Genomic DNA, 26,474 nt, shown 5'->3' with positions numbered 1-26,474 from the left:
ACTTTTCCCTTTGAGAAATAAGGATCTTGTGTTAGTCTTTTTGACCACTTTTAACAGTCCTTGATTCTCTGATTCTTATCTCCTGATTCTCCTAATGTATTTTTCTGTCTTGTCAAGAGAAAGTTAACAGCATAAAGCTGCCCTCTCTTTTCCTTTGTCTTGATAAATGGTCTTGATAATAGGAAACATGATTTGAACCATCCTATCTAACTTTAATATGTTTTCTAAAACTAGTTTTAAAGGAGGGATTAAATTGGAAGTATTTAGTTTTACATTTTAATTGTACCTCACTGCTGTCACTGTAAACCAAGCATGTGAACTGGAAAGACAGACAAAACACTTTGGAAACCTTCTAATCAGTGAGAGAAAATCACCTAGGTACCTATTACAGTCCTTTGAATTGTCATTTTAAGGCAGAGGGCAATGAAATCCGTTAATACGAGTATGTGTATGGACCTTTTCCATATAAGGCAGTGCAAATGTATTGCTGTTACATTTTTCTTTAAGCATTTTATTATTTAAAAATTTAAACATGCAAAAAAGTTGAAAGAATTGTACAGTGAACACCTATATATTCTACCATTAGCTCAACCTCAGCACTTAATGTTTTCTTTGACTTCTTTTATCACATATCTATCCTACTATCTATCTGTCAGGCCATCTTATTTTTGATGTATTTCAAAATAAATTGCAGGCATCCTTACAGTTTACCTCTAAGTACTTCGGCATGCGAATAATTAGCTAGAGTTCAATACTTGTTTACACTTTTTTTAAGTTAAAATTTACGTATTAAAAATGCAGAACTCTTAAGTGTGCTGTTGATGGCAGTCGTTAATTGAACACCTGACATTTTCCAGGATCTGTACTAGTCTGGCAGCAGAGAGATGAAGACACAGCCTCTGCCTTCACGGTGCTAATAAATGGGATAAATGGGAGAGACGTGTGTAAGAAAGTAAATTCAGTATAGTACTTGAACTTTTCAGTTGCAAATAATAGAAACCAGTATCTAAAGATACAGGTCTTGCTTTCAGAACTCAAGGGCAAGAATTTAGAGGGGCTTTAGGAAGGACTGGAACCAAGAACTGGAAGGCTTAAGGACTGTCTCCTCTTACCTCTGTTTCACTCTGCTCATCTGTTCTTTCTTTTCTCTTTGAAGATCTACTTTCCCTTCTTTTTAGTGTATATGGTAGAATATGGCTGCCTCCACAGCCTTTCTTTTAAAACTAATAGATTTCAGCCACACAGAGATACCAGTTTTCTGTTTTAATTTCAGTTCCAAATTCCTGGGAGGTAGAATCTGACTGGCCTAGCCCTGGTTCAGCTATGCTGAGGACAGGGTTTTGAAGTACATGACTCCTGTTGGAAGACTGCCTTTGTGGATGGAGTGAAGTAAGGGGGATAGAAGAGACAGTTCCCAGGGCGAATATGGGGCTGTTGTAAGTGAGGCTGACACTGAAAAATGTTTCTAACTACAAGTGTGATGAATCTATAGACAAGAACAGGGTACAGAAATAGCATAGAGGGGCAATGAATGACTATTTAGGGAAGGAGTAGGGAAAGGGACAGCTTCCTGGAGAAATTGGTGGCTGCGTTGGGTTTTGAAAGATAAATTCAAGTACAGCAGTGGGAAGGAAGGATATGCCCTACAGAAGAGCAGCAGTAGAAAGATAGGCAATGGCATAATGTGTTTAGGTAATTGTAAGCACATTAGTACTTGTGGTGTAGTTTTTAAAGTGAGGCAAGTTTGTTAGAGTCCAGAGAGAGGGAGATCAGAGCCAGTTCATGGAGAATCTTGCTAAGATATGTGAAGCCAGGAGGAGTAGGTGGCAATCAGATTTGTTTCCTTAAGAGATCATTTTACTTGATAAACTGGAGGCAAGTTCATCCTCTTGAGAGCCTGGACTAAGAAAATGGCAGTGAAAGACAAGAGAGAAGATATTTAGGCAGTAAAATCTTCAGTACCTGGGATTTATTGGATGTAGGGGGAGATGAACAAATCTTAAGATGATGCCCCCTGATCTTCTGACCTTGGTGACTAGATGAATTGGGATACCAACCAAGATAAGAAATATAGGAGACTGAGGTGCTGTTAGTGGTATATTTCTTGATCTGGCTGATAATTACAAGGGCACTTCTTTTAGGACTATTAAATTGTGCTTATGTGTTTTATGCATTTTTCTGTATGTAAGTTATATTTCACAATCTGGAATGTTAAAGAACAAAAAGAAACACAGGGAGAAAATACATTTGGGAAACAAATGCTGACTTTAGGATTGGACATTTGCGTTTGGGGTATCCATGTCATCCTCCAGATGGAAATGTGTAGAAGCTACTTGGATATGAAATCTGAAGTACAGGAGAGAAGTATGGGCTGCTGATACAGATGAAAAGATTAGATTAGATCTGTAGTTCTCAAACCTGGCTGTATATTAGAATCTTCTGGAGAGTTTAAAAAAATACTGATAATCTAGATCCCATCCCAGAAGAGTTAAATTGGTCTCTGCGGGGGGTGTGAGGGCACAACGTCCAGCTTAGAAAGCTCCCTGTGCTTATTCTAATGCACAGAGAAGAGACCCATTATGTTATAGGAAGATTACTTATTCCCTCCGTTCTGTGACTGAGAGGTAGAGTTGTGCAAAGAGGCGTTTGTAATTGCTTTAGAACTCAATATAGGTTTATCTTTTTTTTGGACATAATTGTTACGCCTTCTGTTTTCCCCCCATCAATACTAGGAATTTAAAATGTATGCTTTTTGTTAAAATAATGATGCACGTGTGTTCTTGAAGAAAAGTATGTGGAAGATACAAGCTGTTTTAGTTAAAGCAATTTTAAAACAGAAATTTTCCTTTGATGAAATGGCTGTGTCTTCTCTAATTTCGATTACTAAGGGTGTATAGTCTTTGCAGCCAGACATAGAAAATTGCCTCATCAGCTGCAGTGTCTTTGAATGTAAATATGAGGGACAATGATTGGTAAATGAATGTGTGATGTAGTCTGAAAGGCAGACAGCTGTAAATGGTGAGGAATTGTCTCTGATATATGTGATATGGAAAGGACAATTGCTCACTTGTCTGTCTTTCCATTCCCTCCCTCCGTGGCTGTATAACTCATTAAGGTCCTGTATCCATCAATAAGTATTTATTAGCACCTGGAATATGCCCAGGAGTATATTAGGAAATTTATGTAAGTTACTAAATAAATAGATAAAAATGCATGGGACTTGCACTTGGCATGCCAGTGTTTGAGTTGGGGGTGGCATAATAAATGACAGTTGAATGCAAAATTTTTTGATAAGTATAAGAATCTATTTGCTGTTCAGAAACTGGAATGGTTTCTTGGGCTTGAACATTTAGGGATGACTTACACGTAGATGATTCTTGTAACATACTGGCCTCTGGTTCCTTGAACTCTCCTCCTCTAGTGATCTTGTTTTCCATGGACCTCAGTCAGACCATGGACCTCAGACCCATTGATCCTACCACTTTTCCATTGTCTTTTATCTTCTTATGTTCTCACTCTCTTTCTCAGCCAGCTTGAATTCCATAGTGAGTCATTAAACAAACGCCTCTGCATATACTCTCAACTTCATGCCCTTCTTGCTTTATCATATTCACTTGGCAAAACTTACAAACCTGGTTAAATCCGACTCTCCTATTCTGTACTTGTACCCGTGCATCTGATCAAAGCTGGAAGACACATGCATGTATGTGTGCACGCACACACCCCCCCACACCTGTGCTGACTGATCTTATTTTTAAATTCATGACCTTGAACCTCAAGTGGGTCCTTAATGCTGCCAGGCAATCATATGTACCTCGTTCATTTGCTCTGTCACTCTTCTAGACAGTTCTTTTACACCATCCCCTTTCTCTTTAAACCCATAACACCTCTCTCATTCAACCAGTGTGTTCTACTTCACTGAAGCACTCTATACCTATGCATTCTGCCCTCACTCCTGTTACTGTAGATGAACTACCTGTGCATCTATCAAAGACAGTCCCTTCACTTTTATACTAGATACCATTCCCTCTCAACTACTCAAGGATATTGCTCCAAGAATCCCCCCCTCCGGTTTTCCTGCATCACTATTTTGCTTTCTGTTGGATCATTCATCAGCATGTGAATGTTTATTTTTCCCCACTTTAAAAATGCTTTCTCTTGACCCCACTTTCACTGTCAGTTTGTGTCCTAGTTATTGCCCTCCTTTGCAAGCAAAACTTCTGGAAAGAGTTGTCTCTGTTCAGTTGTTTCTAGTTTCTTTCCTCTTATTCTCTTTCTTCTTCTAGTATTTTTTTAATTGAGATATACTTCATATACCATAAAATTCACCATTTGAAGTGTACAATTCAGTGGTTTTTAATATATTCATAAAGTTGTGCATTCATTGCCATCATCTAATTCCAGAACATTTTCATCTTCCCATAAGAAACCTCATATCCCTTAGCAATCACTTCCACCCTGCTGTTCCTGGCAACCACAAATCTACTTTCTGTCTCTATGGATCTGCCTATTCTGGAAATTTCATATAAATGGTATCATATAATATGTGCAGGTCCTTAATTATGCTAGCATAATGTTTTCAAGGTTCATCCATGTTGTAACATATATCCTTCTTTCCTTTTTATGGCTGAATAATATCCGTTGTATGGATGTGTATCATATTTTATTTATCCATCATTTGATGGAGATTTGAGTTGTTGCCACTTTTTGGTTGTTATGAAATACGCTGCTGTGAACTTTCCTATTCACGTTTTTGTGTGAATGTATGTTTTCAGTTCTCTTGGGTACACACCCAGGAGTAGAATTGCTGGGTCATGTTATAACGTTATGTTTAACATTTGAGGGACTGGCAAACTGTTTTCCAAAAGGACTGCATTTTACATTCCCACCAGCAATGTTCCAGTTTCTCCATCTTTCTCTGTTAAGGAACTTTAATCAGGCTTTTTTCCCTACTTCTCAACTGAAACTGCCCTTGATAAGGTTGTCAGTAACATCAGGGTACCTAAATTCAGAGCCACTTCTCAGTCCTTATTGTGTTTGACTCATAAACAGCATTTGACACAGTTCATTAGTCATTCCTCCTTGGTACACTTTTTTCACTTTTGGCTTCTGGGACACCACACATTCTTCTCCCTTTCCCCTATTTTATTATGTCCCCCACCCCATTTTATTGATCAGTCCTTATCAGTTTCTTTTGTGATTTCCTCCTTTCTTTCTACTTATTAAAATTGGAGTTCCCATTGGGGATCTTATCTATACTTATACTTAATACTCTCTGTACACTGGCTCCCAAATTGATATCTCTAGCTGAGATCTCTTTTTTTTGTGCTTCAGAGCCACATATTCAACTGCCCAGTCAACATTGTCACCAGGATGTCTAGTAGACATCTTAAATGGAACATGTCTAGAACCAAACCCCTTTCCTTCTCATTATAATATGCTCCATCCACAGGTCTCCTTATCTCTGATGAAGACAGTTCCATCTTCCAAGTTGTCCAGGCCAAAAACCTTGGTGCTAACCTTCACTCCTTTCTCACATCCCATATCCAATCTGCTAGGAAGTCCTGTTGCCTTTACGTTCAAAGTATACACAGAGTGGAAACACGTCTCACCACCTCCACTGTTGCCGACATCTTAGTCTGATCATCATCTCTCACCTGGATCTTTGTAAAAGATTCCTTATCAGAAGCCTTTCTGTATTTTGTGTACCTTTGCCTCCAGCAGTCTAGCTCAACATAATAGCTAGAATAATCCTTTAGGAATATGTCAGATCATATTAATTTTCTGCCCAAACCCTGCATTGGCTCCCAATTTCACTTAGTAATAGCCAAGCAAGGGCCTGTGTAATCTGACCCCATTACTTCTCTGACCTTATCTACTGTTATTCCCCCTGGTTCATTGCATTCACCTCCATGCTATTTTTCAGACAGGCCAGCCATGCTTTAGACACAGGGCCTTTGCATTTGCTGTTCTTTCTGCTTGAAATGTTCTTCACCTCTTTCAAATCTGCTCAAAACTTATGTTGTCGGGGCTGGCCCCGTGGCCGAGTGGTTAAGTTCGCGTGCTCTGCTGCAGGCGGCCCAGTGTTTCATTGGTTCGAATCCTGGGCGCGGACATGGCACTGCTCATCAAACCACGCTGAGGCGGCGTCCCACATGCCACAACTAGAAGGACCCACAGTGAAGAATATACAGCTATGTACTGGGGGGCTTTGGGGAGAAAAAGGAAAAAAATAAAATCTTTAAAAAAAAAACAACTTATGTTGTCAATTAAGCTTACTCTAATTTTTAGTTCTGCGACTTGCATTTCCCACATGTAGCTTCCTCTTACTTTGCTCTTTTTAATTTTTCCATAGCACTTTAACATTGATTGACTGCATTATTGTCTTATTTATGATATTTTATGATATATTGCCGTCCCTCCCAACCCCTCTGCTAGGCTGAGGCTCCATGAGGGCAAGGATTTTTGCTTTGTTCACTGATGTGTCTTAGGAGTTTAGAACAGTGGATGGCACATGGTAGCCATTCAAGAAGTATTTGTGGAACAAGCAAATAAATGGATGACTATATGAGGGAGGTAATGTCTCAGGGATGACTTGAAAAATTTTAATAAGCAAAAGTTTTGGGGGAGAAAAGAACACTTGAATCTATTTTCTTTCCCTCTTTGCCTCTACTAAAATCTCCTTTTTATTCAAGGCATGGGCATTTTTTTTTTTTTTTTCAAAGATTGGCACCTGGGCTAACAACTGTTGCCAATCTTTTTTTTTTTTTTCTGCTTTATCTCCCCAAACCCCCCCGTACATAGTTGTATATCTTAGCTGCAGGTACTTCTAGTTGTGGGATGTGGGACGCCGCCTCAACGTGGCCTGACGAGCAGTGCCATGTCCGCGCCCAGGATCCGAACGCTGGGCCTTCGCAGTGGAGCACGTGAACTTAACCACTCGGCCACGGAGCCGGCCCCAAGGCATGGGCATTTGAATTAGAACCTGAGTTTGAATCTGTTTCTTACTGTATATATGGCCTTGAGCAAGACTAGTGGCCACTCTTGAGTCTTTTTTTCTCTGTTTTTTTATTGAGGTTATGATAGTTTACAACACTGTGAAATTTTAGTTGTACATTATTATTTGTACTTTATTGTTTGTCAGTCATCTTATAGGCATGCCCCTTCACCCTTTGTGCACACTCCCTACCACTCTTCCCCTGGTAACCACTAAATAGTTTTCTTTGTCTATGTGTTTGTTTATCTTCCACATATGAGTGAAATCATACAGTGTTCGTCTTTATCTGGCTTATTTCACTTAACATAATACCCTCAAGGTCCACCCATGTTGTTGTGAATGGGACAATGTTTCATTTTTTATGGCTGGGTAGTATTCCATTGTATATATATACCATATCTTCCTTATCCAGTCATCAGTTGATGGGCACTTAGGTTGCTTCCATGTCTTGGCTATTGGGAATAATCCTGCAGTGAACATAGGGGTGCATAAGTCTCTTTGAATTGCTGATTTCAAGTTCTTTGGATAGATACCCAGTGGTGGGATGACTGGGTGATATGGTGTTTCTGTTTTTAGTTTTTTTTGAGAAATCCCCATACTGTTTCCCATAGTGGCTAATCCAGTTTGCATTCCCACCAGCAGTATATCAGGATTCCCTTTTCCCCACAACCTCTCCAACATTTGTTATTTTTTGTCTTAGTTATTATAGCCATTCTAATGGGTATAAGGTGATATCTTAGTGTAGTTTTGATTTGCATTTCCCTGATGGTCAGTGATGTTGAGCATCTTTTCATGTGCCTGTTGGCCATCTGTATATCTTCTTTGTAGAAATGTCTGTTCATATCCTCTGCCCATTTTTCGATCAGGTGGTTTGATTTTTTGTTGTTGAGTTGTATGAGTTCTTTATATATTATGGAGATTAACCCTTTGTCGGATGTATGATTTACAAATATTTTTTCCCAATTGGTGGGTCGTCTTTTCATTTCGATCTTGGTTTCCCTTGCCTGTAGAAGCTCTTTAGTCTGATGAAGTCCCACTGGTTTATTTTCCCTTTTGTTTCCCTTGTCCAAGAAGACGTGGTGTCCAAAATGATCCTTTTAAGACCAATGTCAAAGAGTGTACTGCCTATATTTTCTTCTAGAAGTTTTATGGTTTCAGATCTTACTTTCAAGTCTTTGATCCAATTTGAGTTTATTTGTGAATGGCTTAAGGTTGAGTGTTTTTTTTTTTAAGGTCATTTTTATTGAGGTATACTCACATATAGTAAAATCCACCCTTTTGGGGTTATACCATTCTATGAAATTTAATAGAATTTTTCAATCACCACACCACCACACAATCAAGATATAAAATGTTCCATCACTGCAAGAAGTTCTCTTGGGTTCCTTTGTAGTCAGTTCTCTCCCTTCACCTCCCGCTCGTGGGAACTACTGATATTTCTGTCTCTATAGTTTTGCTTTTTCCAGAATATCATATATTTGGAGTCATTAAGTATGATTCCTTTTGAGTCAAGCCTTTTGTTTAGCCCAGTGCTTTTGAGATTCATGCATGTTAATGTATGTATCAAGAATTCATATCTTTTTATTGCTGAGTAGTATTTGAGGGTATGGATATACTACAATTTGTTTATTCATTATCCAGTTGATGGATTTTTGGATTGTTTCTAGTTTTTAGCTATTATGAGTAAAGCTGCTATAAACATTTTCGTAGATCATATGTATATATGATATATAATACATATAAAAATATTTTTTTAAGGGTGGGCCTATGTCTTCATTTCTCTTGGGTATATACCTAGGAATGGGATAACTGGGCGGTGTGGTAAGTGAATTCAACTTTTTAGAAAGCTGCTAACCTGTGTTTCAAATTAGTCAGTCTTTTTTCTGATTTATCAAATGGGCTGTTAGTTGTAAGCAACAGAAATTGACGCTGGCAAGGAAACTTACAAATAGGATGTTATTAGGCGGCTCACTGGAGGGCTGGAGAGACAGGCTCAGAAGTTTTGTACCCAGGAATGTTATCCTAGGCACAGACACTAGAGTTTGAACTGCTGACACTATCAGGGAATGCTAGACACTGTAAGTAGAACTGCTGTCTCTGGAAACTGGATGAAGCTGCTCTGCTGCTAGCACTTGCCTGAATGGATTCTCTGAGGACCCAGCCTCTTTAAGTCATTACTTTTGAATCACCTTCTTGAGGTGGAGTCTGCCTCATAAAGTGGGGGATTCCCCAAACATAGGAAAGGGGGTTCAGATGTGGGGCTGTTAAAAGAAATGACACATGTATACCACAAATATCTACCTCTAGAGATGGTTGTGATTAGATAAAATAATTTCCTTGCAGAGTCTAGAACTTACTAGGTGCTTCCTACTTAGTAGAATGTAAATACTAGTTTACTTCCCTGTTGACTTCTTTCTCATCTATCTTTTTTAAGTAAATTTTTATTGAAGTATAATAAAACAGAGTAATAAATTATAAGTGTATAATGATGAGTTTTCATGAAGTGACTTCATCCTTTTAACCAGTGTCCAGAAGAAGAAATAGAACATTACCAGCACCCCAGAAACCTCTCATGCCCCACTCCTAGAAACTGCCTACTTCTTGCCTCCACCAGGTAACCACTATCCTGACCTTGACTAGTTTTCCCTATTTTCAAACTTTATATAATCAAAGCTGTAAGTTATGTTTTGTGTGTATGATTTCTTTCAACATTTGTGAGCTTCATCCATGTTTTTTTGCATGGCAGAAGTTGATTTCACATTGTTCCATTGTATGAATACAACACTATCCATTCTATTGTTGGTGGACGTACAAGTTATTTCCAGTTTTTGACTAATACAGGTAAGTTCTTCTATGAACATTCTTGCACATGTCTTTTGTTTACATATATACACATTTCTGTGGGTATGTAACATGGAGTGGAATTACTGGTCATGGCTTCTGTGTATGTTCATCTTTAGGAGAGAATGCCAAAAAGTTTTCTAGAATAGTTTTCCCGCTGTACACTCCTATCAGCAGTATGTATGAGTTCCAGTTGGTTACAGGTATCTTTTTGACATCTTTCTCTTTCAGTAGGACTTCGTACCCCAGTATGATACTTGTTTGAGTCTACCTAATCAGTTGCATGTATCTCTCTTTTATGTGATTAACTCTTTGGTATAAGATTTCATGTTTTATTTATCTCCTTAATATTACATACACAATATAGGAAATACGTAGTAAATGCTCAGTGAAAGGTGTATGAAGAAAATGAATAAAGAATATGTCTGAGGCCAGAATAATCTTGGCTTCTTTTTGGGAGAGAGAAAGAACTCAGTGATCTGACTGGAATTAGAAGTGAATGGTATATTGGAAACAGTGGTGATAGGGTTGAATCAAGGCAGATGGAATCTGGTTAGATTCTGTTGTAGGTAGTAGATAGCCCTTTTTGGTTCCTGAACTGGGAGAGAATTAATAAAAGCTATTTTGTTCTGTGAATAAAGAATTGTGTTTTTGTTTAAAGGTGTGCCCAGCTCTTAGGATACACTTACAAAGAAAGATTTGGGTCCATGATTTGGCACAGATTAGACAAGGCAAGGGCTAGTGTTTATTTGGTCTGCTTTATCTCTTATTTCTTAGTTTCTTCATAAATGGAGCTCATATCTATCTTACAAAGATTAGAACCAATATAAAAATCTGAGTAGATTTTTTTTTCTTACTCCATGTATTTTATTCTGTGGCAATCCAAGATTCAGAACTTTAAAATGTATGTTGTGGAGTATAATTTATGAAAGAGAGGAAATTTAGCTTGTCCCAGTGTAAATCCATGTGGGATTTTGACTGACTGTAGTGTCTCCAGAGTGGCTTGCCCACCTTCTTTTCTGCTTTCTTGTTGTTGTTCTACTCTAGAACCTTTGTTGTGTTTGTGTCAGAAATCAAAAATAAAACATTTATAAAGTGGCATGAAGCTTTTTGCCTCTGAAGGCATATACCTCAAAGAGATGTTAAACTTCTCTTGATGATTTTTGTTAATTATAAAACACATAAATAAATATAAATTAATGTTATTATGAATCAAGATTTTTAGTGGAAGAGAAATAAAACCAAGAAGGAAAAAACCTTAAAATGAGTTGAAAATATCAATATGAACTCTTGATTTTAAAAATAAATATACTTACTTGCTCTATCCAGTGAAAGGGCCTAGAAGCAGATGAGCACACCTAGTGCCTAGATAATTGGGTTTTCAGTACTGTTTCCCGCTAAAAGGAACCTTGGGGAAATCGCTGGTTCCAGGTTGTGGGGCAGGAAAAATGCTATCTGAGCCCAGGACATCTTTGTGTCAAAAAGCAAAGGAGTTATCAAAGACTAGCAGCTCATGTCCAAAGGACACAGGAGCTCACTTATAAAGGCTACTATGGGCCAAGTTTGAGACAACTTGAGCATGACAAAGAATGATGGTAATAGAAATTGAATTTTAAAATAATCAGTCCATAGTGTGAGAGAAAGGGGGGAGGAGGGAGAGAGAGAGAGGGAGGGAGGGAGAGAAAGAGCTCTTCTTTGTGTAAGATTGCAAGAAAATAAATGTAAGAGGAATGATATAATTAGAAAATCACCTTTTTGCAAACCCCAATGTAATAATTTGGTTAAGGCAAGGATCAATAGTGGATGCTAAAAAGGATATTTACACAGTCTTAAAGTGTCATGTCACAGATTACTTACTACTAACAAAAGGGAAAATAATTTTACAGTATGGGTATCATGGCATTCACACCTTAACCAAGTGATTAAACTTAGGAGCACTGAGCTGACATCAGGTTCTCCCTGACTTGAAGCAGTAAGAACTACATAACATCACCCCTGGTTGTATAATTGCCAGAAGTGAGGAAATAATCAGAGAAATCATAAGGAGCGGCATACCATAAGACAATTGATCTGGACTCCTAAAAGGAACACTGACAAAAACAAAAACAAAGATGAGGACACTGGGTGTTTTTTTATAAGCAGTTTTTTCCCCTTAGTTACTTTGGAAGTTATACAGCCTTTTTCAGTTCTTTTGGTGGTTTTCTTAGAAAATTCAATCATACGTCTTTGGCTTGTTAGTCTATTGTTAATTGATACCATTATACTTTGTCTTGATAATGTATGCATCTTAGGACACTTTAACTTCCTTTACCCTCATCTCAACTTATATGCAGTTATGGTTGTGTACTTTATTCTGTATATTTAAACCCCATAAGTCAATATTGTTAATTTTTATAACACTATAACTGTTAATATTCATTTGGGTTTACCCATATATTTGTCACTTTCTTTGCTCTTTTCCCATCTGGATCTCTGATCTTTTATCTGTTGTAATTTTCTTTGTGCTTGAAGAACAGCCTTTACAATTTCTTTTAGTACAGATCTGCTGGTGACTAACTCTCAGTTTTTGTTTTTCTGAGTGCCTTTATTTGCATTCATTCCTGAAGGCTATGGAATTCTGTATTGGCAGTTATTTTCTTTAAGCATATTGAAGATACCATTCCTCTGTTTTCTGGCTTCCATTGTAAATATTGAGAGCTGTCAGTCTGTCTCTGCTTTGAAGGTAATTTTTTTTTCTCTCATTTAAATTTTATGACAACCCTGTGAGATGTTGGTTTTATTTTTGTTTGTACTGATGAGCATAGAAACTCAGGACTACTTGCTAATGTCAAACAGCTAGCAAATGGTAGATTAAAATCCAGGTCTGTCAGACATCAATGCCTATGCTTTCCCCACTTTGCCTTACTGCCTCTCACTAAAAGTACATACTCATCTGTTCAGTATTTATCAAGCTCCTGTTATATGTATAACACTGTGCTGTGGACTGAGGTGGATACCAGATTTTCAGACATAATTCTTACCCTCAATTTATAGTTTGGAGAAAAGCATACCAAAAGCATTCAGGTTGCAGTATGAGGCAGTATATGATTAATATCTAAATGGTGATGGCTTGCAGTAATTACTGAGTTTATGCAAAGGGAATTTCACAGTTGGCTGGAAGTGTCAGAGAATGTCCTGTGAAGGAGGTGGAACTTTGTCTGAACCTTGGGCAGAATTGTTGAGGGTGGAGATTGTAGAGGCTGTTTTAGGCAGGGGTAAATCACATGAAAAAAGGCATGGAGTGCTAAATGATGGACCTGGGAGATGGCAGCAAGGTTGATTTGGCTCTAGTTGAAGTTTATACATGTTGCTGGAGATAAGATTCTATGTGAGGTGGTGCCTCATTGTGGAGAACCATAAATTCCTATTCTCTGTCTTTTAGGTTGCAGGGGGTCCTTTGGGGCTGGGGTGACACAATGAAAATGGAAAGTATTACTTAGAGGGTAAGAGCTTGGCTTGACTCCATGTTCCAACCTAAATTTCAATTAATAGCTCTGTCACTTCCTCACTTATATGCTAGTTAACTTTTCAAACCCTCAGTTTCCTCATTTGTGAATTCAAAATAAGAATAGTACTTACCTCATAGGGTTGTTGTGAGGATTAAATAAATTAATATGTGCAGTGTAGTTTGAGCAGTGCCTAGAATGTAGTAAGTACAATTTAAGTGTTAGGCGTCATTTTATTATTGTTGTTATTATGCGTGTTAGTAACCAGTGCCTGGCACATGGTTAATCACAGTTCTAGTCACCAGCAGAATGTATATAGGATTAATATTATTAACCAAATTATGTTTTCATACCTGTGCACCTAGGTGTAGGGAACGTAAAACCTTTAAAGTTGTATTATTGTATAGATAAGTCATATAATTCACTTAGGTCATTTCTCCATTGCATCATTTTTGTGATTACATGTCATTTTGTAATCCACTCTTCAGGTAATTCATTTTATCAATAAAAATCACAGTGAAAACATTCTGTGTTAAGAATCTGTAGTCAGAAGAGAGGGAAGGAGTTAGTGTTGGTTAAATCTGTGATGAAACAGTGTATTGTGGAAGAAGGCTATAAAGATACCATAGGAGAGATGTAGAAATTGTGCTGGTGGCTGAATTTACAAACATTATTTCTTGGTTCTGCCTAATTTGATCTCTTCGAGAAATGGTGTGCAACCTGAGGATGCTAACTAAGCTTCTGCCATAGGTATAAAGAATAAAAAACTGCTTTTACTTTTAAAATTTTATTCCAAGGGAAATTGTGTAAAGACATTGAAGCATCAGGACTGACAGACGAGAAATACATTTAAGTGAAGGCTCATTAATGTTTAAGAAGTAGAAAAGCAAACGTGTCAGAGACACAGTGTGGATTTGCAGTATTGAAATACCAGTGTCTTCAAATATTGTCATACAAGGGGATGGGAAATAATTTAAGAATGGACCCGACTTATATATTTATTTTAAGGTTAGACTAGGTCAGCATTAAATCAGTTGCCTTTAGTGACAATAGCCTAACAAGTAGCTAATTGTAATTTTAAGTGAGGTTTTACTTTATCTAGTGACTTGTTTAAAAATCATGTAGATAGGCATTAGATGGAATGATCTCACTAGAGAAATTGCCTTTCACATGCTATAAGTCTAGAGAAACTAAACATGGTGCTGTTTCTTAGATTGTATTTCAAATATTCTGTGATCTAATTACTAATGATTTGAATCTTTTTGTTTTAATTGGCAGCTTTTTTAAAAAAAGAGAATTCCTGTAAATACTGTCACATTTTTCCTTTTTTCCATATTCTTTGTGTTTCTTATATGTTGGCAAGGGAGTAACTGTGTGTGTGTTCTGTTAGTCTTGGAATAAGAGACTTTTTCTCTCTTCCTTTCCTTCTGGTCTGCTTTCCCAACCTTTAACAACCCTGTTAACAGATGGCCAATTTATCCTTCTACTCCATCATTTTGAATAACTGTTTTGAAAAAGACCAACTTCTAACAGTGACTTAAATTTTCTCCTGACAGCATCATTTAGCATTGTGTAACTCTTATTCAATATGACAATTTTGATTCTTGAAGCTCCTTTTATCTTTTGGGTTGTTTGTATCTATATATAATTCTGAATGGAAAGCCTAACCTTACCTTTTAAGTTTCTAGATTATTGTCTCTTCCTGACCTCTTAGCTCAATTTTCAGTTGACTAACAATACATTATGGAGCGGATAAGGCAGGTCTCTTTTAGTTGAGGGCACTTTAGTGTAGGGATCCACAGGTTTTGGCACCTAACAGATTTGGGTTCAAATTGTAGATGTGCCCTTGTAGATTTACACCACAAGATCAAATCTTGGACAAGTTACCTAACCATCTGAGTCTCAGTTCCTCAACCTTAAAATGGAGACTGATATGTGCTATTTACGTTGTAGGGCTGATGTAAATATTAAATTAGATGATTAATGTAGAGTGTCTCTTACACTCTATGGAACATGGGGCATCCAAAATGGAGGCTTAACTGCCAAAGTGATCATTTTACAAGATTGGTCATGTAATTGTTTATGATATGGCAGCAGTCCTTGCTATTTATATGAGCAGTTCTCTTAAATGAGTTATCTGGAAATAAAGCACCTTTAGAATGAATCATGGTCAGCATCTCAATTGAAACACACTATTAAGAGCTTGAATTTGCTTCTCAGCAAGCAAAGGGTACACAGTTACTGTGGTTGTAGTACCTCCTTGCCTAGATCCTGGTAGAGAGACAACCCTATGACAAGACTGTCTATTATGTTACGAGTCTACCTGTGCTATAGCTATTGAGAATGATGAGGAGCTGCTCATATGCCCCACCAGAAGTACCAAGACAGAGTCATAATTGGGTCATCAGTCATTTATTCGTTTGTTTATTCTTTTGACAAATATTTGAGAGCTTACTATCCAGGCACTATGAAATATATTAGGAATATAGCAGAGAACAAAACATGGTATCTGCCTTCAAGGAGCGTGTAGTTACGGAACTGGTAAGTGGTGAAACATAAGCCAAAACTAGTGCACTAGGAGCATGTGGGAGGGCTAATTAATTCAGTCCAAGCCTGGGCAAAGGGTTGGGAAGGAGTAGAAGTGGAGGTCAAGATCCCGGAAGCCTTCCTTCGGGGAGACACTGTCTAAGCTAAGTGCATTGTGAGGGTAGAAGGTTTAAGAAGTTAAGGATGGTGTTTTGAAAATTTCATTCCAAGAGTTCAGCATCTTATTTCTGAGAATAGGTTACTGAGTAAGCATGCTTGAGTCTAATTGCCAGCAGAAAAGTGGGAAGTCAGATTTTAGAAGTTCTTTCTTTCTCTCATTGTTATTGGAGATGAGAGTAGACCTAACTTTGTGGTCTAGAAAGACAGAAGTCTGGAATCTCACTTGGAAGCTGAGGACCTTCTCTCTCATAGAGTTTTAGAACATTTTCAACAATGTATTATGGAACTCTGCCTGACTCACTCTCACAGGTGGTCTGATTTGAATCCTGGCTTTGCCACTGGCTAGCTGCTTGATCTCAGAGAGGTTACTTCACTGCTCCAGACTACTGTTTCCTCTGTAAAATGGATAAAATCACATCTCCCACAGGGGGTTTTTGAGGATTAAGTGAAATAATGCATGTAAATTGGTTAGCCAAGTGCTTGGCATACGCTAAGGACTTGCCATTATTACTGTGGCATCATCATTATTACTGATAGGGATTGGTTGGGAGACCTTTACAGGCAGAGAGAATTTCGTCTATTCTGTTCTCCTGTCTTAATAAATTTATCAACTTTTGATAAATGAACTTATGAATCACACACTGAATAACTGAGATTTAGTCAAGATTCTTCTTGAATTGCAGAATTTGTTGCAGGCTGAAAAAGTACTGGTCACAAGCTCTTGGTATTGTATTGCTGTCCCTTGAGTTCAGAACTCACTGTCATTGGTTAGGTAGGAAGGTTAATCTTCCCTGTTTACATAACACTGTACTTTTCAAAATGCCTCCACAACTGTTAGTCAGTTGATCCTCGCAGTAGCCTTGTGAAGCACAGAGGGCGGGAGGTATTATTTTTCAGGAAGCAGAATCCACAGGGCCAGGGGAAAGGCCTTTATGGCTGTTAGTAGCCATTCCAACATTGTAGCCCTGGTCTCCTGACTTATATTCTATTCTTTTTTCTTTAGTTTTCTGTAAAGTGCATCAGCAGACCTGAGTTTGCATTTAATTGCTGCCGTATACTGCTGGCATGATCTTGTAAGAGTCATAATTTATGTCTGATTTTCCATGTATCAAATGGTGAGAGTTTGAACACAGGATTGTCTGTGATGCTGAATTTACTTTGTGTAATACTTTGTAAGAATTGCTTTGTATAACATTGTAGGGGAATGTGTATTAAGATGCAAGTTTTTTCACTAATTGGTATCTTACCTGCTTAGTGATAATACAGTACGAAATACCCCTATTTCTATATTACCTTTAAGTTCTTATCCTGCTTCTTTGAGGGTGATATCCTTGATAGTGATGTGAGGGCTTCTGTCTTGGGGAACCTAGGAGATCTGGGAGTGTTTGACAGGTGAATGATACTTTACAAAATAGCTGAGTCCATTTTTCACACCATGACTTATGTTGCTTGGTCATTCCCCTTTGTCTTTCTCTCTCTCTCTCTTTTTTTTTCCCTGGATTGGTATTACCCAGATGGTTGGACAATTTAAAGCTTTCCAGCAAATAAATAACATAATTTTAGAAGTTTGAAGTTTGTTTCCCACTGGAAATTCAGACAAGGGGACCCTTTTTACATATGAAGATCATTCTTCATGAGTGTTATCAGTTATTTATATACTGTTTTCCTTGCAAACTTCTCTCAGAGGTAGGTGAATATATAGTTCTGTAAATACCATATTAATTGGAAATTGCAAAATGCAGAAATTGAGTAGAACAAATTGTTTTTGTAGTCTTATTTTTTCCTGAAGTGTTAAAGAGATACATATGCATTTATTTACTGAGTGGTTGAGTTAGTTGTTATGAAAACTCTAATTTTAATTTGTTTGTTTTTGTGAGGAAGTTTGGACCTGAGCTAACATCCATTGCCAGTCTTCCTCTTTTTTTTTTTGTTTGAGAAAGATTGTCTCTGAGCTAACATCTGTGCCAATCTTCCTCTATTTTGTATGTGGGATGCTGCCACAGTGTGGCTTGATGAGCACTGTGTAGGTCCACGCCTGAGATCTGAACCCGTGAACCCCAGGTTGCCAAAGCAGAGTGCATTAACTTAACCACTACACCACTGGGCTGGCTCCTAATTTTAAGTTGTATAATAACTGAGAAAACCTGCATTAAGGAAGAATTTTTCCATTGTACTTGTTCTTTTTCTGAACGGAGGTTCAGAAAAAAATACTGAGGTTGACTTGAAAGTCTCATTTATGAATAAGAAGACTCTTTTAAGTTGGCGTCTATAGTTTAAGGGTTAGATGGGAAACAAGTCATCTTATAAAAAGCAAGGATATTTTCTATGGATCATGGAAGTTTTAGTTCCCTTTCCAGTATGTAGCAAGCTAAGAGTACTTATTAAATTGCAGTTTCCTGAATACTGTTATACTGAATATACCATGAGTCAAATCACAGTATGTGACTTATACTCAGATGTAATAACTTGGATACTATATCAGCAATTCATATTTTTTAAGTTATCTACATTGGGAAAATAGTATAATAACTGTTTACAGTTGAGTGAATTTCACTGAAGTAAAAAAAAAATTATACTCCAATCAGGAAGACTAGAAGTCAATTTAGTAAAAAATTTAACATAGGCTAAGAAGCTTTTTAAAAAATTGGATGTCATGTGCACAGAATTGGATAATGGATTAGCCGTAATTCTTGTTTATGACATGCTTTCATTGGCCCATGTTTAGCCTGTTTTTATTTTATTTTAAAAAATTTAATAAGCCCCTGTAAACCCACCGCCAGAACATAAGGTAGCTCCTCATAACCTGTGTCTGACTTCATAGGTTCCCTAATCATCCCATCCCCATGCCGTCTCCACAGACTTCACAGCCTGATTTCTGTCTTCGTCATCCCCTTGCTTTCTGTTTTTGTCTAGCTTTATCACATCTTTATGGATTCTTAGAAAGTATATCTTTTTATTTTGGTTTTAATTTTACAAAAAAGATATTCTGTTTGTAGTGATTTGGGACTAGTATTTTTACTTAGTATTGTATTGCTAAGATTTATCTATATTGTTACATGTCACTGTAGTTCCTTCACTTTGTGGAATAGTAATCCATTACATAGTGTACCATAGTTTGTTCATTCTCCTGCAGATGGACATTTTACGTGTTTTCCAGGTTTTTGCTATTGTCAACAGTTTTGCTATGAACATTCTAAAACATGTCTTTTGTACATGGGCAAGTTTCTCTTCGTGTATACCTAGGAGTAAAATTCATGGGTAATGGAGTATGGGATTATTCAATTTGTGGAAATTATGCCAAACATTTTTTTCCACCATCAATCTGTAAAAGACCCTATGGATCCATATCCTTTCCAACACTTGGTATTGTAAGACTTTTTAATTTTTGCAACATGAATGGGTATACAATGGTATTACATTTTTACTGGTCTTGTGTTTTTCTTTTTTCCTTCTGTGAAATGCCTGTTCATGACTCTTTTCCGTTTTTTTTTTTTCCCCTACTCATGGGTTGTTTGTGCTTTTTGCTTGGATTTTAAGTCATCTTTATCTATTTTTGATACTTTTCTTGGATGTATGTATTCCAAAAGTCTTTTCAGTTTGTAACTTGTCTTTTCACTTTCTTTAGGGTGTTTTTTGGATGACCAAAAGTTCTTGATTTTAATATACTCAAATATATTTTATTTTATACTCAACACTTTTGTGTCTTTAAGGAATTGTTTGCTTTTCTTTTTCTTATTTTATATGCCAACATCTGTTAACATTACAGCTGACATTTATTTAGAGTCCTGAGATTGCAGTGGTAGAACAACAGAGAAGGAAGAAAATTATTTAGGAAAATGAAAGCAGAACGAAAAGCATTTGGGAATATACCAGTGCATATAGCTACTCATCGCTCATCCCCAACCCACAATAGAAAATAAGCCTTTGGTAAAAGTTGGATTCACATTTGTGCTTTAAACTTGGGTACCTGAGTAGGGATCACTGGTCTGCTAGCATAATTTTTCCCTAAACTCTCACCAGCCTCTATGTTTCTTGAATGATTTACCCTTTCTCTGGACTTTTCATATATTTCAATTTTTCTTGTATATTGACTACTGGGAAAATGATTATGACCTTTGTGATACATTTAGACAAATATTAAAAGGATGTTACAAGAATATATTATACATATTGGAAATTATTTCTGTTCTTGAACTTTAAAACAATTGGGGATAAAATTTAACCTAAAGAAATTTGTATTGAAGCATTCTGTAGTAACACATTTTCAAAACTTTTTTCTATACCCTGATTTTAAATTTCAAAAATACTTCACTTAAATGCTATTCTGCTATTCATTCAGCTTATCAACAGCATTTGTATGGCAGATATCCATATCTCCTGTCACTTCCATATATGTACTCTGTTCTCTGGCAGATTTGAGTTCTAGAATCCCCTCCCTTCCAGAGCACGTGTGCATGTGTGTCCAATCATGTGCCCATACACCCCCCTACACACACCATACTCTTTCACAGGCATTCTTTTATATGTTGTAAAATGTACGTGGAGAACTTCTTGTGTTTTATTAATAAGGGTATGATTATTGCCATCACAAAAATAACTTGTATTTGTGTAGTGCTTTATCAAGTGCTTTTATGTGCCTTTTCTCAACTTTAATCCTTGTGTAAAACCTGTATGATTGGCAGGGCGGGTTATAGTCCTACTTTAGGCTGTGCTAATACTGAGGCTTGGAGACATAAAGTCAGCACTATCCTGGTACGTTAAGTATTTTTTGGATGGATGGATGGATGGGTGGATGAATGAATGAATGGCTAGTTGTTCTCACCATAACACCCTTTAGATTACACCATACCTTCAGATTTAGCGGTGCCCCAACAAGTCTTCATATATCGTAGAAACTAGAATGTTTACTGACTTTGACTTCTGCTTCTGGCTACGATGGAGTCACTGGTTCTGAACTAGCTGTCCTGCCATAGAAAACCATGAAAAATGGACAAAATATATGGGAACTCTTTCAGGCTCTAGGAAACAGGCCTGTGATCTAGAAATTCATGCAATGAGCCCCACAATTGCCCCTGCTTTTTGCCTGAGAAAAATTTCCTGAGCTGGAGTCCAAGCAGAGCATAGTGGCCTAACTGTGCTGAGCTCAGAATTTGGGACAGCTAAAGTGGCTAGAATCTTTAAGGCAGGACGCTGGAAAAGAGGAAGCTGTATAAGAGGGGTTCCCAAATGTTTGTATGTGGGTCCCCTGTGAGTTCTTGGAAAAGGGTTGGGCTGTCCATGAGGGAGAAAGACTGGAAGGTTTATCAGAGTCCCTGCCCCAGGGTTGGGAGTGGAACAGAGATATTAAAGGTTGTACAGCTGAGGGATATTGGAGCTCAGGCAGAATTGAGAGGCCTGATTGACACCCCAGGCATCTGGGCGAAACACTGGAAAGACGGTGAGGTAAAGCACGGATGGGCAAACTCCGTCAAAGTTTTTTAAAACAAATCCATGACCATTCATTTACATATTGTTTGGCTGCTTTCACCCAATAATGGCAAAGTTCAGTAGTTGCCACAGAGACTGTAGGGCTGGCAAGCCTGCAATATTTACTGTTTGGCGCTTTGAGAGAAAGTTTTCTGACTTCTGCCCTAGAGTAAACCCTACTTTAGACCTTCCCATGACAAATCCTGTAATCAAACCCTGACAAAATCTGCAGGGGAGACAGAACTTGGAGGTTGAGATCTGCCAGGTTAGAGAGACTTGGGAAACACCCTGAGCTTTCCATAGGTCTGCCTGAAAGAAAGTATTACTTGACTTTTTATTTAAAATTAGAATGTTTATGAGCAGTATTACTTCCTGTGGTGCTTTGGGACCTTCATAACAGTGAGTGACTTTAGCGTGCACTCTCTAATACTTTGAAAGTCTTTGGTTATTCCCCTGGATGATTCTGTGTTTCATTTCACTTAAAAAAACCAACTTTATAATCTTTTTGATGAGGGAACTTTTTTGTATCTTCTGTCCAATATCAATATTTAGTTTAAATTGAAAAATTTGCTAATCTCTGAAGGCTAAGACCAGAGCTAAATGTTTCCTGCTTGAGAGGACCAAGCTTCCTTTTGTTTTGAATATTTTACACATGCGGACATAATTTTAAAAATATTTTGAAATAATAAATTTTTTTCAGGCATTTGGGTAAAGTATAATATAATAAATAACTATATACCACACACAGTTTTTTCACATGCTAATGTTTTGCCAAATTTACTTCAGATTATTTTCCTAAGAAATAGTAGCTCATATATGTACTGTCTGTGTATCCTTGTTCTTTTCCTTCTTTTTCCAGTAATAACCACTCCTCAATTTTTTGTCATTACCTTGAATGTTTTTATACTAAAAAAAGTGTGTATGTATCTATAAATTATATGTAACATTATTTTTTTATTTTCAAGCTTATATAACGGGCATCACTTTGTACATGTTATTCTGCAGCTAGCTTTTCCACTTAACATTGTTTTGAGCTTAGACATGATGAAATGTAACACTGTAGTTCGTTAACTGCACTATTTATATTTTCAGTCTTTTGTTGATGGACATTTAGGTTTCCAGTATTTCATGATTATAAACAGTTCACTGCTGTAGTGAACCTTGGTGTTATCTGTCTTTATGGTGTTTATGTGTTGGAGTTTCTCTAGATTATGTAACCAGAAATAGTACTGTTCCTTGTAGGAGATCCACATCTTTGACTATTAGTTATTACTAAATTGCTTCCCAAGATGGTTCTATGCCTTGATAATTTCACCTTCTTCGGTTTTGCACAGTTAAATAATCAGTTCTCTAAAGCAGACATGTTGTGCTTGAAGAAAATATGACATATGAAAATCTCATTTTACTACAGATAAATTGAAAGTTGGTTGTTTAGATTCTTGATAAATTTGTTCCTGTTTAAAAACCTTATGGAAATGTTCAAACATATGCAAGTAGAGAGAACCCCCATCGTCAATTTTCAATAATTATCAACATACAGTCAATCTTATTTCATTCCTCCTCATCCCCTCAACTAGATTATTTTAAAGAAAATCCCAGATTTTCATATAATTTCCCCTGTAAATGCTTTAGTATGTATCTCTATACAAGATATGAATACCCCCCCCCAAAGAAACCCGCACAATACCATTATCACCCTCTGGAAATAATTCCATAATGTTATCACATATTCATTGTTCAAGTTTCCCCACTTATTTGGCTTTTAGTTTTATCTACAATATTTAAAATATGATTACATTCTAAAAATGTATACTTTTAAGGAATAAATTTAATCTGTCTCATATAAAATTGTACTTGTAGATTTCTGGTTTATCATAGAATCATGTTTAAACATGTGGTACCTAAAAAGTAATATAAGTGTAATCCAACCCTTTTACTCTATAAATGCAGGAATTGAGGCTCAGAGAGGTTGAAGTTTGTTCAAAATTGGCTAACTCATTATTACCAGAGCTGGAATTAGAAGGCAAATCTTCTGACCCTGAATCCATTGCTCTTATACTAATTACATTGTATTGCCCATCTCATATTTTTCTTTAGTCCATTACTTCTATCGGTTTTCTAAATCTAGCATTTAAGTATTTTTTTTCCAATGGCTTTCCATAAATATCAGACTACTGTACTGTCTGTACAGTACTAATCTTGTGATTTACATGAGGGTGTATTTTAAAAGGAGTTTGTGAAAGGATTGAATTATAATATCAACACTTGTGCTGAAGATATTGAGCTGTTCTGAAAAGCTACTTGTTTGTTCTGACCTAGATACACAGTTTCCAACTGTGGCAGAGGATGCCAGAAAGAGGAGAATGAGTGTTGGCAAGGGTTTGGAAATTAAATTGTTATATTACTGAAGGATCTAATATATTTCTTATTTTTCAGCCCTGTTGTAGATGAATAATTTTCTGTACTGATGCACTGCTTGGTGAATTTATGCAATTTTTTTTGTAGTTGAAAACCTATTATTTATTTTGCCAAGGTGAAAATAAAATGACTTCTATTTGTTTTAGAATTGGTGATTTTTAACAATACTGCCTGTTTATAACTAGATTGTAGGTTCTGAGGTCGTTTTGCAAACCTAGCTAATTAAGAGAAATAATTGTGTCCATTCTATTTCCAGATATGTTTTCTTTGCCATGCTCTGTTCTGTAGAATGACAATAAAAGTCTTTTGAAAACCAAGGACACTATTTGAAGCTTGTTTACCAAGGTGCTGGTTTACGTTTCAGTGTTAAGTGTGCTGCATTGGGCACAGGAGGACAGAGAATACTTTGAATTCTTAACTGTTCCTTGGCACATTCAGTACTCTTTTTCGTTTTGATGACAATTGTCAGAAGATCTGTAAATTCTAAAAATAGTCTGATGACCTCTATCACAGCCTTTTAGTGAGAAGAAAATAAATAGCTACTGAGGCATGTACAGTTCAGGTGCTACTTCATGTTTGATCTTGATTTAAAGGACTAGATCTCAAGTGGAACTTTTAAAGATTGCTGTGCAAAATTAAGTAGACACCTACTCTTTGATTTGCTCGTGGAGACAGTGGCGTAAATTGGGAAAGATGCTAGAGACCCAGCCCCAGTTCTAGGGATGGCTCGACCAGTGTGTGATCATAGGCAAATCATTTAACATCTTTGTATATGTGATTTCGTATTTTCAAAGATTATAAAAGAAATTTATACCATTTATTCTGTTTTTCTCTACTTTTCAGGGCTGTCGTGAGCATTGAATGTTATGCTGAATAAGAAAATACTTTGAGAAATTCACTTGAGTTTCTACTTTGTGCCAGGCATTGTTCTAGGTATACAAAGAATAAGCAAAGTAAAGATGTCATATGCCAATAGTGTAAATCCTATAGAGAAAAATAGAAAAGGGTCAGAGGTGTGCTGGAGGAGGGGTTTCTGTTCTACATTGGGTGATGAGGGATAGGCTTATGTTAGGTGACATTTGAGCGGACACCTGAAGTAAGAAGAGTTATGTAGATATCTGGGGTAAACTAGCAAGTATAAAGGCTCTGAATGGGGGGAATGTGTGAATTGTTTGAGAAATAGCAAGGATATTAGTGTGGATGAAACATAGTGAATGAGAAGGGGAGCAATAGAGGATAAGGCCAAGAAGTTAATGGGAATCAGATTATTAGGGATTTATAGCCCATTATAAGGTGTTTACTCAGAGACTGGAAGCCACTGGAAAGTTTTGAGCAGAGGAATGACATGACCTAATTTAAATATTAAAGGGAACTCTCGATGCTATTGCTGAGAATAAACTCTAGGTGAGGAAGCAAGAAAACAGGGTAAAGGTGAAGAATTTGGCGATGGATTAGATGTGGGGTGGGAGAGGAAAAGAGGTGTCAAGGATGCTTCCCAAGTTTCTGGCATGCACTATTGGAGGAATGGAGTAGTTACTTTTTCTTGAGAGAGGGAAAGTTGGGAGGAGGAAAGTTTTTGTTTTTTTGGGGGGCGGGGGCAGGTCAAGAGTTGGTTTGGGACACATTAAATTTAAGATGTTTATTAGACATCCAAGTGGATATGTTGATTACGTATTGGAACGTGAGTCTGGAACTCAGGGAGATATAAATTTGGGAGTCCTCTGTATAGACCGTGTTTAAAACCTCAAGCCTAGATGAGATTGCCAAGGGAGTGTGTGTAAGATAGTGAAGAGATTGTGTGAGGGCTGAGTCCTGAGGCACTCCAGCATTTAGAAGTTGTGGAGATAAGAAAGAAAAGAGATGGCGGAGTAATTTATGAAGTAGAAGGAGAACTAAGAGAGTGGTAGACTGCATGGAAGACAAGGAAAGTAAAATGTTTCAAGTAGGGAGCAGTCATCTGTGTCACCTTTTGCTGAGAGATCGACTAAGATGAGGACTGAGAATTGTTCACAGCATTTACCACCATGAAAGTCTTAGGGGACCGTGACAAGAGCTGGTTCAGTGGAGCACTGGGGTGAGAAGCTGATTGGTGTGAATTTAAGACAGAAAAGGAGAAGGGGAAATGGAAACTGAAAGCGTAAACTCAAAGAATTATGCCGTAAAAGGGACAGAGATTTGGGCTGTGGGGAGGCAAGAGGTCAAGGAAAGTTATTCAGGAGAGAGGAGAGGGAGTGATTGCTGGACTGATATCCCCGGGTAGGCAGAAGCTGCTGGGATCTAGTAGGGTTTGAGTTGAGAGATTTTTGTTACATAGGAATTAGGGACAAGTCATTCATAATAACAGGAAGGAAGGAAGAAAGAATATATGGGAAAAGATACAGCAAGGTGGGTATTTTGCATGAAATAGAAAGCAGGATGATCAGTTGAAAGTGGGCTATGAGAAGGAGATATCAATGTTTGAAGAGACAAGAGAAGATGTGAAATAATTATTAGGAAAGAGGGAAAATGAATTGATGATTATTTTTTTTTCAGTGGAGCTCCTTGGACATGGAAAGATGTTT

At 37.2% G+C, this 26,474-nt stretch overlaps 1 protein-coding gene across 15 annotated transcripts in view; it reads left to right on the top strand.

The window, feature by feature from the left end:
* The window catches only part of STRBP (spermatid perinuclear RNA binding protein), a 124,597-nt gene that overhangs the window by 29,902 nt on the left and 68,221 nt on the right, over positions 1–26,474 (top strand). For 3 of the 15 annotated variants that reach the window (XM_070596402.1, XM_070596391.1, XM_070596396.1), the window contains exon 3: positions 9,523–9,611. The exons of 10 other annotated variants lie outside the window; for them this stretch is intronic. The gene's annotated coding sequence lies outside the window, so the exon portion shown is untranslated. Of the gene's footprint in view, positions 1–9,522; positions 9,612–9,743; positions 9,839–26,474 lie in introns of all 15 variants that reach the window. 2 more of the 15 variants (XM_070596392.1, XM_070596397.1) reach the window with 1 other exon arrangement.

The sequence above is a fragment of the Equus przewalskii genome, chromosome 26 (genome assembly GCF_037783145.1).
Source record: "Equus przewalskii isolate Varuska chromosome 26, EquPr2, whole genome shotgun sequence".
NCBI lineage: Eukaryota > Metazoa > Chordata > Mammalia > Perissodactyla > Equidae > Equus > Equus przewalskii.
Note: the sequence above shows the minus strand (reverse complement) of the source record. Positions and strands in the feature narration are given on the sequence as shown.